Here is a 13,560-nt window from a genome sequence, read left to right as displayed (position 1 = left end):
AAATATTGATTTTTTTCTATATTGACTCTTTCACCCTCCAGTTAATGACAGTCAAAGAGGAAATCAAGTATAAGTGACATGATTTTATTTATATGGAAAATCTTTTAATTTTATTTATTAATTTAACAAATAAAAAAATTAGAAAAATCTGCTATCAATTATATCTTTTTACCTATAAATTCAACCATCTTCATCTATTACATACAAACCGAAACCCCCTTCAAGAATTACGTAGAAAAATCGAAACCCCCTTAAAATCATGAAAAGTTCATTTTCCCTCGTCGTTCTTTTACTTCTGGTTCTACTTTGTAGAGGTTAATATTTTTTTCTTTTTTGATATTTAAATCACATACATTCGTCGTATATCTATGAAATTCTATATTTAATTTCTCAAAATTTAAATGTTGTTTAGTATATGGTTCTAATTAAACGCATAAATTCACATGTAAATTTATGTTTTTTTTCCTTTTTCGCAGGTGAGGCAAAAATTTGTTCCAGCAAAATTACCCTACAAAGTCCTGGAATCGTGTGTAGTACAGAGATTTGCACCCCAATCTGCCTAAAGGCGGTAGGAGAAGGCGCTGATGTACGAGCATACTGTATCGCAAGTGATACTTGTAATTGCATTTATCGTTGCTAAAATCATATACTTATTGATGTAATAAATAAAAATCAAATTGGACCATGACCCCTTTTTTTTTATTATTGCCATTAAATACGAAAAGGTTAGAGAGAGACATTATTTAAAATCCCGGTTCGATGCCTGGTCCGAGTTTAAAAACATTGCTTTAATATATATAGTTTTTGAGCCAATCAAATATCATAAAGTGATAGGAAATAATTTAAAATATTTGATTAAATAAATGTCAACCGGAAGACGATTTTCTCAATTAGTTATGCAAGGTCTTCTTGTTTCTTTTTATTTTAAATAATTAGGCGAATAAATATGGAATAACATCAAATTTCTCGTTACCTAATTACAAAAAATTATTGATATTTTTTTTGTAAATCGACTCTTTCACCATCCATTAATTTCACCGTCAAAGAGAAAATCGAGCCCGATAGATTTTTTGAGCTCGAGACGAATTTGACGAGCTCTACCTCATCGAGGTAAACTCATTTGATTCTTTTTTATACGAAAACTATTTTTATTATTATTATATTAGATTTTAAAATAAAACACGAACTAAAATTTATGTAAGATTTTTATATTTATTGATTAGTATATTTTTATATTTTTAATTACAATATAATAGATATTATTTATATTTATAATGAATATAAAAAAAAATTAGAAAAAAGGGCTCGTTAGCATATGAACGACTAGAAATGAACTTGTGCTCGTCAGAAAGTTGGAAATCGAAAAATACGAGCTCGAGTTGAGTTTTTGTCGAGCCGCCTCATCGAGTTAGAGTTTATAATAAATCTAAAATCATGGAATACGTGGTCTTTACAATATGCAATCACCAAACACCTCTTAAAGTTGACAATTAAAAAATGATGATTTGATGCCCAAAAATAAAATCGGATTATTTGATTTGAATTAATTATCAATATATTGGAATACGATTTTCTCAATTAATTATGTGAGAAATTTCGTTCTAAATATTTAGGGCTTAATTATGTGGAATCATATCCGATTTCTCGTTCACTAATTAGAAAAAATGGGTAAACTACGAAAACACCCCTAGACATAGGTTAAATTATGAAATGTACCCTCACCTATCCGTAATTGTTAAAGTCACCCCGATGTTTGTTTTTTTCTTACACCGACCCCCTTATAGTATGATTTTTTACAAATTTTCTTTTTCCAAGAATACTTACGGGAAAATGCCGATTCTACCTCTAAGAACGGTGGTCTCTTAAATGTAAGTGACCCTGGTATATCTTCTGCAACAACCTCATTTTCTGCAACATCACATTCCAATGCCACTACTTTCTGGATTGCTAGTATGAACTATCATATCATACATACGCATTATTTATATATCTTTGTATGGCTCTACCGTCAATTTGTTCTACGTCAGTCTATGGGTGGAATCGGAATTTTTCAGGAAATATTATCTGGAATCAAAAAGTTTCCATGAGAAATCACACCATAAAGGGGTCGGTCTAACAGGAAAAAAGAAAAAAAATAAACAAATATTAAGGGGATTTTAATAATTATGGATAGATAAGGGTATTTCTTATAATTTAACCTAAGTTCAGGGATTTCCTAATTTACTATAAAAAAATTCTTGAACTTTTTTTCTTAATTGACACAGATATAATAGCCAAAGAGGAAATCATGTACATTTGATATGATTACATTAATTCTTATAAATTAAGTATATGGAAAATCAAATGTAAGAATCCTACATTTATTGATTAAACAAATAAGAAAATTAGATAAATCTTCTATTGGTTCTTTTTATTTATAAATACAATCATTTCAATCTCATACACATAAACTCAAGTCCTCTTCAAGAATTAAAGAGAGAAAAAATTCAAAATTATGAAAAGCTCACTTCGCCTCGTCGTTCTTATGTTTCTTGTCCTATTGTGTAGAGGTAATTTTTTTACACCGATTTTCTTTTTGTAGCAATTTAAATCACATCATTCGTCAAGCATAGACAAGTTTTGTTGTTTTCTCAAAATTAAATGTATATTTATATTTTATTTATAATAAACACATAAATGTTATATGTGTAAAGTTAATTTTTTCTTTCCTTTTTTCGCAGGTGAGAATGAAAATAAGGCAAAAGTTTGTACGCAACAAATTTACCTAAACGCGCCTGGAGTTGTATGTAGTGTAGAGCTTTGCACTCCACTTTGTCAAAAGGCGCTGGAGGGAAGTAGAGACGTACGAGCAACTTGTATTGAGAGTGATGTTTGCAATTGTATTTTTCGCTGCTAAAATAATATAGCTATTGATTTAATAATTAAAATAACTTGATCGAGAGTTTTTATGTTGGATTGCCATTAAGTTCGAATGATTTCGAGACCTTAATAAATAAATAAAAGATTAATGATAGCATATATGTATTTCTCTTTCACTTTTCTTCTTCTTCTTCTTCTTCTTATTATTATTATTATTATTATTATTATTATTATTATTATTATTATTATTATTATTATTATTATTATTATTATTATTATTATTATTATTATTATTATTGGAGATTGGTCCGGCAAAAAGGATTTGTTGAAAAAGCTGCCCAAATTTCTCTAAAGTGTATGCTTATTTAAAAAAGGGTAAATAACACTTCTCCCAACATAGTTTGAACTTTGTGCAAAATGCCCCATTATACTTTCAATACAACACATGACCTCCTTTATCTTAATATAAGCATATAACTCTATTGTACTTTCAAAAATTTCCTCTTCTAACGAGCATGATTATATGCCTAGTGGATTATGTAGTTATATTAAAAGTATGAGGTATTATCTGCACAAAATTCAAATCGGATGTCATGTACTTATATTAAAATCACAAGGGGCTCGTGTGCACAAAGCTCAAACTACATGGACTTAAGTGCTATTTACCCTTTAAAATTATGAATCCAATATTCTGTTGCAATTCGTTAATACTGCAAATCAGATGCCGAAGGAAATAATTCATACTTATGGTATTTCAAAATCATCTCTACTAATTAAATAGTAATTAAATAAGTAAATAACAATTATGAAATTATGGACAACTAAATCAAATTGATTCACTTTATAAAATTAACTATCTTCCCTCCAATTATAAATAAAGGTCGTCTCTAGAGATCAAAAACACATCTCAAACTCGAAAAATTACAAGCAAATAATTAAATCATGAAGAGTTTACTTCGCCTCGTTGTTCTTATGTTTCTAGTTCTACTTTGTCAAGGTTAATTTTTTTATCTTTTATATATATATATATATATATATATATATATATATATATATATATATATATATATATATATATATATATAACTTTTAATAAATGCATACACGCTATATATGTAAATTTATGTTTTTTTTTCTTCTCTTTTTGCAGGTGCTATTGAAAATAAGGTGAGAGTTTGTTCGAAACAAATTTTTCTGGGACGCGCTGGAGATACGTGCAGCATAGAGCTTTGCAATCACAAATGCAAGAGAGCGTTACCGGATGCTGTTGGTGTACGAGGAGAATGTCTACTTAGCGATACTTGCAATTGTATTTATCGTTGCTAAAATTATTTAGTTATTAATGCATTAATTTAATTTATTTTACAAGAATTTTGTTTGTTTTTTTTGGATTGCCATTAATATTAACTATTAGAATTATTATTCAATATATTAATTATCATTAGAGTAATTAAAACAAAGAAAAAAAAATCTTCGCACCCCTATTTTTTCTAAACAACTTGATATCAAGCTTAAAATTATTATTTATAAAAATAACCCAAAACTTAGAGATGATAATGAAATTGTCCCCCATATATTGAATTTTATACCTAATCATACTCAAATAATATTTATGATTTTTTTAGTTATTTTAAGAAGTCTCATTTTGTTTTTTCATTTTACTAGTATCTCACCCGTGCGATGCACGGAATGAAATTTTAGATCAAAAGAAATTATTCTAAAAAATCACCGAACTAAAAAAGGGTCGAGGATTTAAATCGAATACGACCGAACAAAAAATAACAATTTCGTATTTTATATCATCGCCAAAAAGTCTACATAAATATAAAATGGCAATTTTGTACAAACCATCCACGCCGAAATGCCACAACCAACTCCAAGTGGGGAATCGAATGAATGACTCTTGTACATTAATCTGAATGTTGGTCAAATATAACACGAAGCTACGGTCACGAACAATGAAAATACATTTAAATGAAATAATATAGTAAAAACTTTAATTAATTGATATATAATATGATATAGTCCAAAACAAAAAAAATATCCATTCCATATGATTTAAATACAAAACTTAAACAAAAATAATAAATAATAAAATAAAATATAAAATAAATACTTGTGATATAAAATATACAATACCTCATCTGACCCAAATCGTAAAACTATCTCGCCCAATGCACTCGAAGCCTTAACATGAAATTTAGTTATCAAAGTGATATTTTATACATGCATTGAAATCGTTTACACCTCATCTAATACATTGTGAGTAACTGTTGGTCGAAAACCTACACGCAAGTGCACGTATCGTACAAGTAATAAAGTGGATTTTTTAAGTCCAAGTATCGATCCCACAGAGAATATTTAATTATCTAATCCTAGACGCTAAATTCTACCAATTGTTTTCAAGCCCACCCTACACAGTCGAATTTGGAAAAGATTAACTAAATTAAACTATATTAAAAAGCAAATTAAAAAGACAAGAACACGAAAGCAATAAAAAACGAAGGTTTAATCAGAGTAAACAAGCCTAGGATTTTATTCTTCCCCCTATGTGATTATTATTCCCCCAATTCCTTCAATTATGCAAGCAATTAACCCGGATTATTAACCTGAGATGCTAAAATAATCATAACCCGCTTCCGCGTGTATTACGATTCTAATACTCTAGATTCAATTACTATATTCCTATGCAATTAATTCTAGAACACAGCATTAAGCACAAATCTCAATAATGGCTACCTAAGAGATTAACTATATTCCTATGTTAATACCACAAAGGCTCTTCTACCACAGTTCTAATTATTAACTCGATCTTCCGATTCATGCGATTAACAATAACATAAAAGCGCATAAAGTGGCCAGTTTCATGAACTTAATAAAACAAGTAGAAGAAATAATCCGGAATTAAAACTTGCATAAAATCATAGAATTGGGTTCATAAATCCCACATAGGGTTCCAAATAAAATCCTAGAAATAAAGACTTAGCTACTCGTAATTCTTATGATAAATAAAATAAAATAAATAAATTAAATAAGAAAAACTATGCTTGAATCTTCGTTGATCTTCTTTGCTCTTGATTTTTGCGTAAAAAGATAGATAATTGTGTGCTTGGATTGGTCTTATATAGGGTGAAGAACTTGGGGAAGAAGGCAGTTTCCTTGTGCAATTAAAATCCCTTTACTGTGCAACTTCGGGGTATGGGACGGGGGTCCCATAATTTGCACTAAAACTGGGACGGGGGTCCGAGCCTTGTTTCTTCAGAATTTTGATATTTTCACTTTTGACCCATATTTTCGCCAAAATTGCAGTTTTGACCCCATACTTTTCCAATTCTTCAATTTGTACCTAAAATACAATAAATCAACTTTTTAAGCACCAATTATCATTAAAACACACCAAAAGCCCAAATAAAAAGGTACGATAAAGTGTAAAAATATACACTTAACACACCCCCAAACTTGAACTTTTGCTTGTCCTCAAGCAAATAACTCAACTATTACATCTCATCACATAGATCAATGATCAACTTCACGTTTTCAGAACTTGTAATTATAATGACAATTCTTAGGCATTCGCAAGCTCAAAATTCAACAACACTTAGTCACTCACTATTACGAAAAACCACAATTCATACAATTGCTTCAAGCATCCAATATTTGCAAATTAAAGATAGAAAGAATTTATACTTACATGCATATGCTTGACTCCAAATACTCACCAAATTATTCTACTCTACTAATATCGAACATTAAGCTATTGGGATCATTGGGGCTTTGTGGCTTTCAATTGTTAGGCTCTTTGGTTCGAGGTAGGAAATATGGGTATGTGTGGCTATTCTTCTTGAATTTAGGTGATTACGCCAAAATTTGAAAGATAGACGTTTGAAACAATGAATTCACCTCTACGGACTTTAATAAACTCGATTCACAAAAGTTCAAAAGTCTCCACTTTTGCTTTTGAGGCAATGGATCGAGTTTTCAAAAATAATTCAACAACTAGTCCTTATTTCTCCCTTCTAGTCTCTTCTTCTTCTTCTTTTTCTTTTTTTTTTTTTTTTTTTTTTTTTTTTTTTTTAATATATATATAGACGCATAGATATTTGTCTTCTTTTTATTTCTTTTTTTTTTTTTTTTTTTTCTCTTTTCTTTTTTTTTTTTTTTTTTTTTCGAAGAAGAAGAAGGAAAAAATTTCGACCGAACTCCAAGGGGTAATTTTTTTTCAAGAGTCTCCACTTTTCTACCTTATACACATGGCTAAAAGAAAGAACAGCTTTTCTCCGAGGCTCAAATCAAGGTTCTAAGGAATTTCGATAAAACGGTCGGCTTGAAAGGCTCAAACGGTTCAAAGAAGGCCCAAATCATATCCCAAATCACTCACTACTCAATACTTCGTATCATAAATTTCCTAAGGTGAGTCTTAAAACCGAACATAGCATGATCTAGCACAAATTAATTCCAAATTTAAAATACAAAACATTCAACAAAAGCAATGCACAAAATGTGATTCCTAGCAATAATTCGCTTCTAAGTCCCGTTGAATCAAAAGCTAAACAAACATCAAATCCTTATCACATAAAACAAGCAATTTCATCATCAAACATTGATCATCTCTCATCATCATAAATCATAGATGCATTCGACTCAAGCAATTTTTTTTTTTTTTTTTTTTTATATTCCGAAAAAACGAGAAAAACAATAAAAACGAATAAAACCTAATGCATGCAAACTAAAACAAATAAGCACAACACCCCCAAACTTAAAATTTTCGTTGCCCTCAACGAAATTAGCACAAAGTTTAAGGATAGAAAACACCTGATTTAGTCGGAGTCGATGTGATCGGGGTGCTCCTCCCTAGCTCTCTCATGCTTCTCATCATCGGAAAGCTCTCTCGCTCCATCTTCATTTGGAATCGTCGATAGGCACGGGAGCTTGAGGCTTCGGGGTCGTCTCGGGCTTGAGGAGCGGCTTTGGAAGAGGAATCGTCGTTTTGGTGGCACTTTTCTTGCCTTTTCCTTTGCCTTTAGAAGATGAAGCTTCACTCGTGCGGCTTCTTTTGTTGGACAAGAAAGTTGGGAGAGAGATTGGAATAGATTCGGTAAGAATTGGTTGACAATCGAACTCAAAATTTGGTTGGAGCAAATTGTCGAACACCTTGTGGGCGTGCCTTGAAAGAGTAGATCTTGAAGAATTTGGTTCGATTCTCTAGCCTCCATTTGTGTGTGGGAGTTTGAGAGAAGGAAAGAGGAGGGTTTAGGAAATAATGGGGGAGAAAATCTAATTTATTTAAAGTTAAAACGCCCCAAAACTAGTCGGACGGCCGTCCCGGGTTTTGTGCTGATTTTCGGACGGCCGTCCGAGATGTTTCTCTCGTTACTGGTTGTGGGACGGCCGTCCCACATTTACACCTATTTTTGGGACGGCCGTCCCATAGGCAGAGATGACGATTTGATCGTTCTGTTTCCCAGACGGCCGTCCGGGATTTTGCTTGCAATTTCGGACGGCCGTCTCGACCCCTTGACCATGTTTTCGACCCTGAAAATTAAAATTCAAATAAATTAATTAGATTGCATGCCTACGACAATAAAAACGAAACGAAAAATTAAAGAAAACTACGAAAAACAATAAAGCTCGGGTTGCCTCCCGAGAAGCGCTAAGTTTAAAGTCTTCAGCCGGACGTTGCTTCTTTAATTTCAAGCAAAAGTGACCGAAGTCACTTGGCAATCTTCACTCGCTTCCCAATACGGTTTGAGCCGGCTCCGTTTTACGTTGAACGTACGATTTGAATCCCGCTCCTTTATCTTGACCACCTCGTGAGGAAGAATTTCTTGGACAATAAATGGCCGCGACCACTTTGATTTGCGCTTCCTTGGAAATAACCAAAGACGGGATTTGCACAATAACACCAATTGTCCTTTGTGCAATTCCTTTTTGATTTTCTCCTTACGACCACAATAGCTTGACTCATCCTTCTCTCGTGACTTGCTCGAGCTTTTGGGTGGCAACATCTTCCTTGCATTCTCATCGTTGTTAAGACCTCGACTCGCATGACTTTCTCTCGGAGGATTTAAAAGTGAGTCCATGAAATAAACTTGCTCCGTCCGATTCCCGTTTCCGCCATCATCTCCTGCACTCAAAGATGTTTTCCCATTGTCCAAGATCGAAACATCAAACTTTTCATTATTTGTAAAATCCATAAGCTCAATAACAAAACAATCATTATTATCACTTGGATTTTTATTAGCACTAAAAACATTGAATTTGATTGTTTGATCATGCACAGTCATTGTAAGATCACCACTAGCACAATCAATGAGAGTTTTCGACGTGGCTAAAAACGGTCTCCCTACGATAAGAGGTATCTCCCTATCCTCATCTATATCAAGTATAACGAAATCAACAGGGAAGATAAATTTATTAACTTTCACTAGCACATTCTCTAAAATACCCTTTGGGTAAACTAAAGATCTATCGGCTAATTGAAGAGTTATAGCCGTCGGTTCAATTTCTCCTAACCCAAGATTTTTAAAAGTAGAGTACGGCATAAGATTAATGCTAGCACCTAAATCAATGAGCGATCTAAATTTTTTACCTCCTATAGTACAAGGAATAGTGAACTTACCTGGATCGCCGAGTTTTTGTGGAAGAGGCCGAGTAAGAATTGCACTAATTTGCTCCGTGAGTTGGATCATCTCGTTCCTTTGCAATTTCTTACTTTTCTTCACGAGGTCCTTGAGGAACTTCACCCACTTTGGCATCTTTTGAAGTGCTTCAATGAAAGGAATATTTATTCGAATTTCCTTCAACTTGTCCAAAAATCTTTGATATTCGGCATCGAGCTTCTTCTTTATAAACTTTTGAGGATAAGGAATTGGAGGGACTTGTGAAGGCACCGTCGATGGTGGCTCGTCATGAGATGATTCTTTTTCCTCATTCGTTTTCGGCTTCTCGATTACCGTGCTTCTCTTCTCTTTTCGTGGGGCTTCCTCCAATTGCTTACCGTTCTTCAAGGTGACTGCTTGGCATGTCTCGACCTCGATCTTTTTCGTTAGCAATCTTTGTGGATATGGGATTGGCTCGACCCATTCGGCTACAGTGACTTGCGGCTTGATTTGAATTTCTTCCCTTTTTTCGCTCTTGACATCGATAGCTTGGCACGTCTCGAACTTTTGATTTCGAGGATCTTCCGTATTCGATGGCAATGCTCCCGGCGGGCGGTTCTCTTGCTTCAAAGCTAATTGAGTGAGTTGATTCTCCAAATTTCGCAACGAGGCTTGGGTAGTGGTCATGAATTGGGCCAATATCTCATCTGTGTTTGATTTTTGGGCCGGTGGATTGTTGCCTTGATAGCTTTGTTGAGGAGGGGCTTGATTTTGGAATTGACCTTGAGGTCTTTGATATCCTTGGCCTTGTTGATTTCCTCCATATTGCCCTTGTGATCTCCACCCTTGATTTTGAAATTGGCGAGGCGCGTTGTTGACGTAGTTCAGCGACTCCACATCTTGTTGGCATTGGAGTGTGTAATGATTTCCCCCGCAAATTTCACAACATGGAGACTCGACGGCTTGGACTTGTTGTGGTGGATTTGCTTTGATGTGCTGCAAAAGGAGTTGATTTTGTTGAGCAATTTGGGTCACTTGAGCTTGAAGGGCCGTAATTGCATCTAACTCCAACACTCCGGGAACTTTCTTGGCTCCACTAACCGTCCTCTCGCTTGATTTGGCAAACCGATTTTGAGCAATTTGATCTAACATGATAAATGCGTCCGGTATCGATTGACTCATAAAATTCCCCCTGGTTGATGCATCTAAGACCGTTCGTGCATTCTCGTTAATCCCTTGGTAGAAGATGTGGATTTGCCGCCATTGTTCGACTCCATGTGTTGGACACTGCCGCAAAAGAGTTTTAAATCTCTCCCATGCCTCGTATAATTGCTCGCCTTGCTCTTGGACAAAATTGTGAATTTCTCGTCGGATTCTCTCGTCCTTCTCGGGTGAGCTATAGACTTTCATGAAAAGATTTAGGAGTTGAGGCCACGACGAGATAGAGTGGGGGGCTTGGGACATCAACCACTGGCGAGCTCTTCCTTGTAGGGAGTGCTTGAAGAGAATTAATTGAAGCGCCTCTTGGGAAACGCCGTTTTGACGGTGGGAATTACAGGTATCTAGAAAATTGACAATGTGAAGATGGGGATCTTCACCTGCCAACCCACTAAATAGCCCGTTATTTTGGAGCATCGTCAAAAGGCCTTGCTTGATCTCAAAATTATGCGCCTCAATGGGTGGATATTGGATGCTCGGGCGGAATCCGTCATGAGTCGGGATTATGTAGTCTTGAAGTGCTCGTGGCCTAGCTGCTGGCTGTAATGGGAGTTGAGGAGGTGGGTCTTGGATTTGGTTTCCGTTGGCATTGAGTAAATTACCCGCTGCCATGCGTTCTTCGTCCTCCATTATATTGTTTTCGCGTTGAAGTCTCCTAGCGGCTCGAAAAGTACGTTCGATTTCGGGATCAAACGGTTCTCTAGCAAGATCGAGTCTCCTACGCATACACAGTACCTAAAAAGAAAAATAAAATAAAACAAAAATTAAATGGGTGAATCGTGAAAATTGTTCAAATCTAGAGCTAGAATAAAATAAATAATTAAAATATTCCCCGGCAACGGCGCCAAAAACTTGTTGGTCGAAAACCTACACGCAAGTGCACGTATCGTACAAGTAATAAAGTGGATTTTTTAAGTCCAAGTATCGATCCCACAGAGAATATTTAATTATCTAATCCTAGACGCTAAATTCTACCAATTGTTTTCAAGCCCACCCTACACAGTCGAATTTGGAAAAGATTAACTAAATTAAACTATATTAAAAAGCAAATTAAAAAGACAAGAACACGAAAGCAATAAAAAACGAAGGTTTAATCAGAGTAAACAAGCCTAGGATTTTATTCTTCCCCCTATGTGATTATTATTCCCCCAATTCCTTCAATTATGCAAGCAATTAACCCGGATTATTAACCTGAGATGCTAAAATAATCATAACCCGCTTCCGCGTGTATTACGATTCTAATACTCTAGATTCAATTACTATATTCCTATGCAATTAATTCTAGAACACAGCATTAAGCACAAATCTCAATAATGGCTACCTAAGAGATTAACTATATTCCTATGTTAATACCACAAAGGCTCTTCTACCACAGTTCTAATTATTAACCCGATCTTCCGATTCATGCGATTAACAATAACATAAAAGCGCATAAAGTGGCCAGTTTCATGAACTTAATAAAACAAGTAGAAGAAATAATCCGGAATTAAAACTTGCATAAAATCATAGAATTGGGTTCATAAATCCCACATAGGGTTCCAAATAAAATCCTAGAAATAAAGACTTAGCTACTCGTAATTCTTATGATAAATAAAATAAAATAAATAAATTAAATAAGAAAAACTATGCTTGAATCTTCGTTGATCTTCTTTGCTCTTGATTTTTGCGTAAAAAGATAGATAATTGTGTGCTTGGATTGGTCTTATATAGGGTGAAGAACTTGGGGAAGAAGGCAGTTTCCTTGTGCAATTAAAATCCCTTTACTGCGCAACTTCGGGGTATGGGACGGGGGTCCCATAATTTGCACTAAAACTGGGACGGGGGTCCGAGCCTTGTTTCTTCAGAATTTTGATATTTTCACTTTTGACCCATATTTTCGCCAAAATTGCAGTTTTGACCCCATACTTTTCCAATTCTTCAATTTGTACCTAAAATACAATAAATCAACTTTTTAAGCACCAATTATCATTAAAACACACCAAAAGCCCAAATAAAAAGGTACGATAAAGTGTAAAAATATACACTTAACAGTAACATACACATTTTGCATTGTTCATATTCTCTATGTCGTGCACATTACTGAATAATAAATCACCTAAAAATGTAAAATAAATACAATTTATATAAAATTACCTAGGTTAAAAAAACTCATTGGAGCGGCACTAATGTACATTAGAGATGAAATTTTTTGTTATAAAATCACAACATTCTGTGCTATACCTTCATAATCACTTATAAACCCTCCTTGTAGACAAAATTGTTAATAACATTATTCGTCTGATTTCAACTTGATAAATTTCTTTATGCTACCCATACTCTATTCTCTGCATTAAGATATATAATTGTCCATGCAACTTGTAATACTAATGTTGATACTAATACTAATATTAATACTAATAATAATACTAATACTAATACTAATATTATTACTAATACTAATCGTAATACTAATACTAATACTAATACTAATTATACTAATATTAATACTTGATGATGCTAAAATATAGCTCACCTAGGGTGGTGTAGAAAAAGGACTGGGAGAGCAAAGCGGATCAGTAGCTTGACAACTTGATGCTCCTGAGGTACCTGCGATCATAGAACACATGAACTAAGCCGGGGGTTGATCCGGCGGAAACCCCTCCGACGCTCAAGTCAGACGTGCTGATAGTGGAAATAGTCCAGAGAATACAATTAATAGTATTGCTCAGTTAATAGGACGTACCTTATGGAATGAATTCAAATGTGTATTTATAGCTTAGTTGAGATTGTCGGGCCCAAACCTTGCTTGAAGGTGATTGGACCTCGGTGATAGTGGTCTTCGATACTGGGCTCGTGGCCCAGTAGGTAAATAATTTGTAGGCCCATTGGGTTGGGCCAATTAGGC

General features: G+C 34.1%; 2 long non-coding RNA genes across 2 annotated transcripts; both read left to right on the top strand.

The window, feature by feature from the left end:
- The first annotated feature begins 213 nt into the window (after positions 1–213).
- Positions 214–702, top strand: LOC148771460 (uncharacterized). The gene is made up of 2 exons (XR_016030465.1): positions 214–314; positions 477–702. It is a non-coding gene; the product is annotated as an uncharacterized LOC148771460 (long non-coding RNA).
- Positions 703–2,438: 1,736 nt separating this feature from the next.
- LOC148771459 (uncharacterized) lies at positions 2,439–2,941 on the top strand. The gene is made up of 2 exons (XR_016030464.1): positions 2,439–2,549; positions 2,721–2,941. It is a non-coding gene; the product is annotated as an uncharacterized LOC148771459 (long non-coding RNA).
- The last annotated feature ends 10,619 nt before the right edge of the window (positions 2,942–13,560 follow it).

The sequence above is a fragment of the Erythranthe guttata genome, chromosome 3 (genome assembly GCF_056151865.1).
Source record: "Erythranthe guttata isolate IM_541 chromosome 3, IM_541, whole genome shotgun sequence".
In the NCBI taxonomy this organism is placed as follows: domain Eukaryota; kingdom Viridiplantae; phylum Streptophyta; class Magnoliopsida; order Lamiales; family Phrymaceae; genus Erythranthe; species Erythranthe guttata.
Note: the sequence above shows the minus strand (reverse complement) of the source record. Positions and strands in the feature narration are given on the sequence as shown.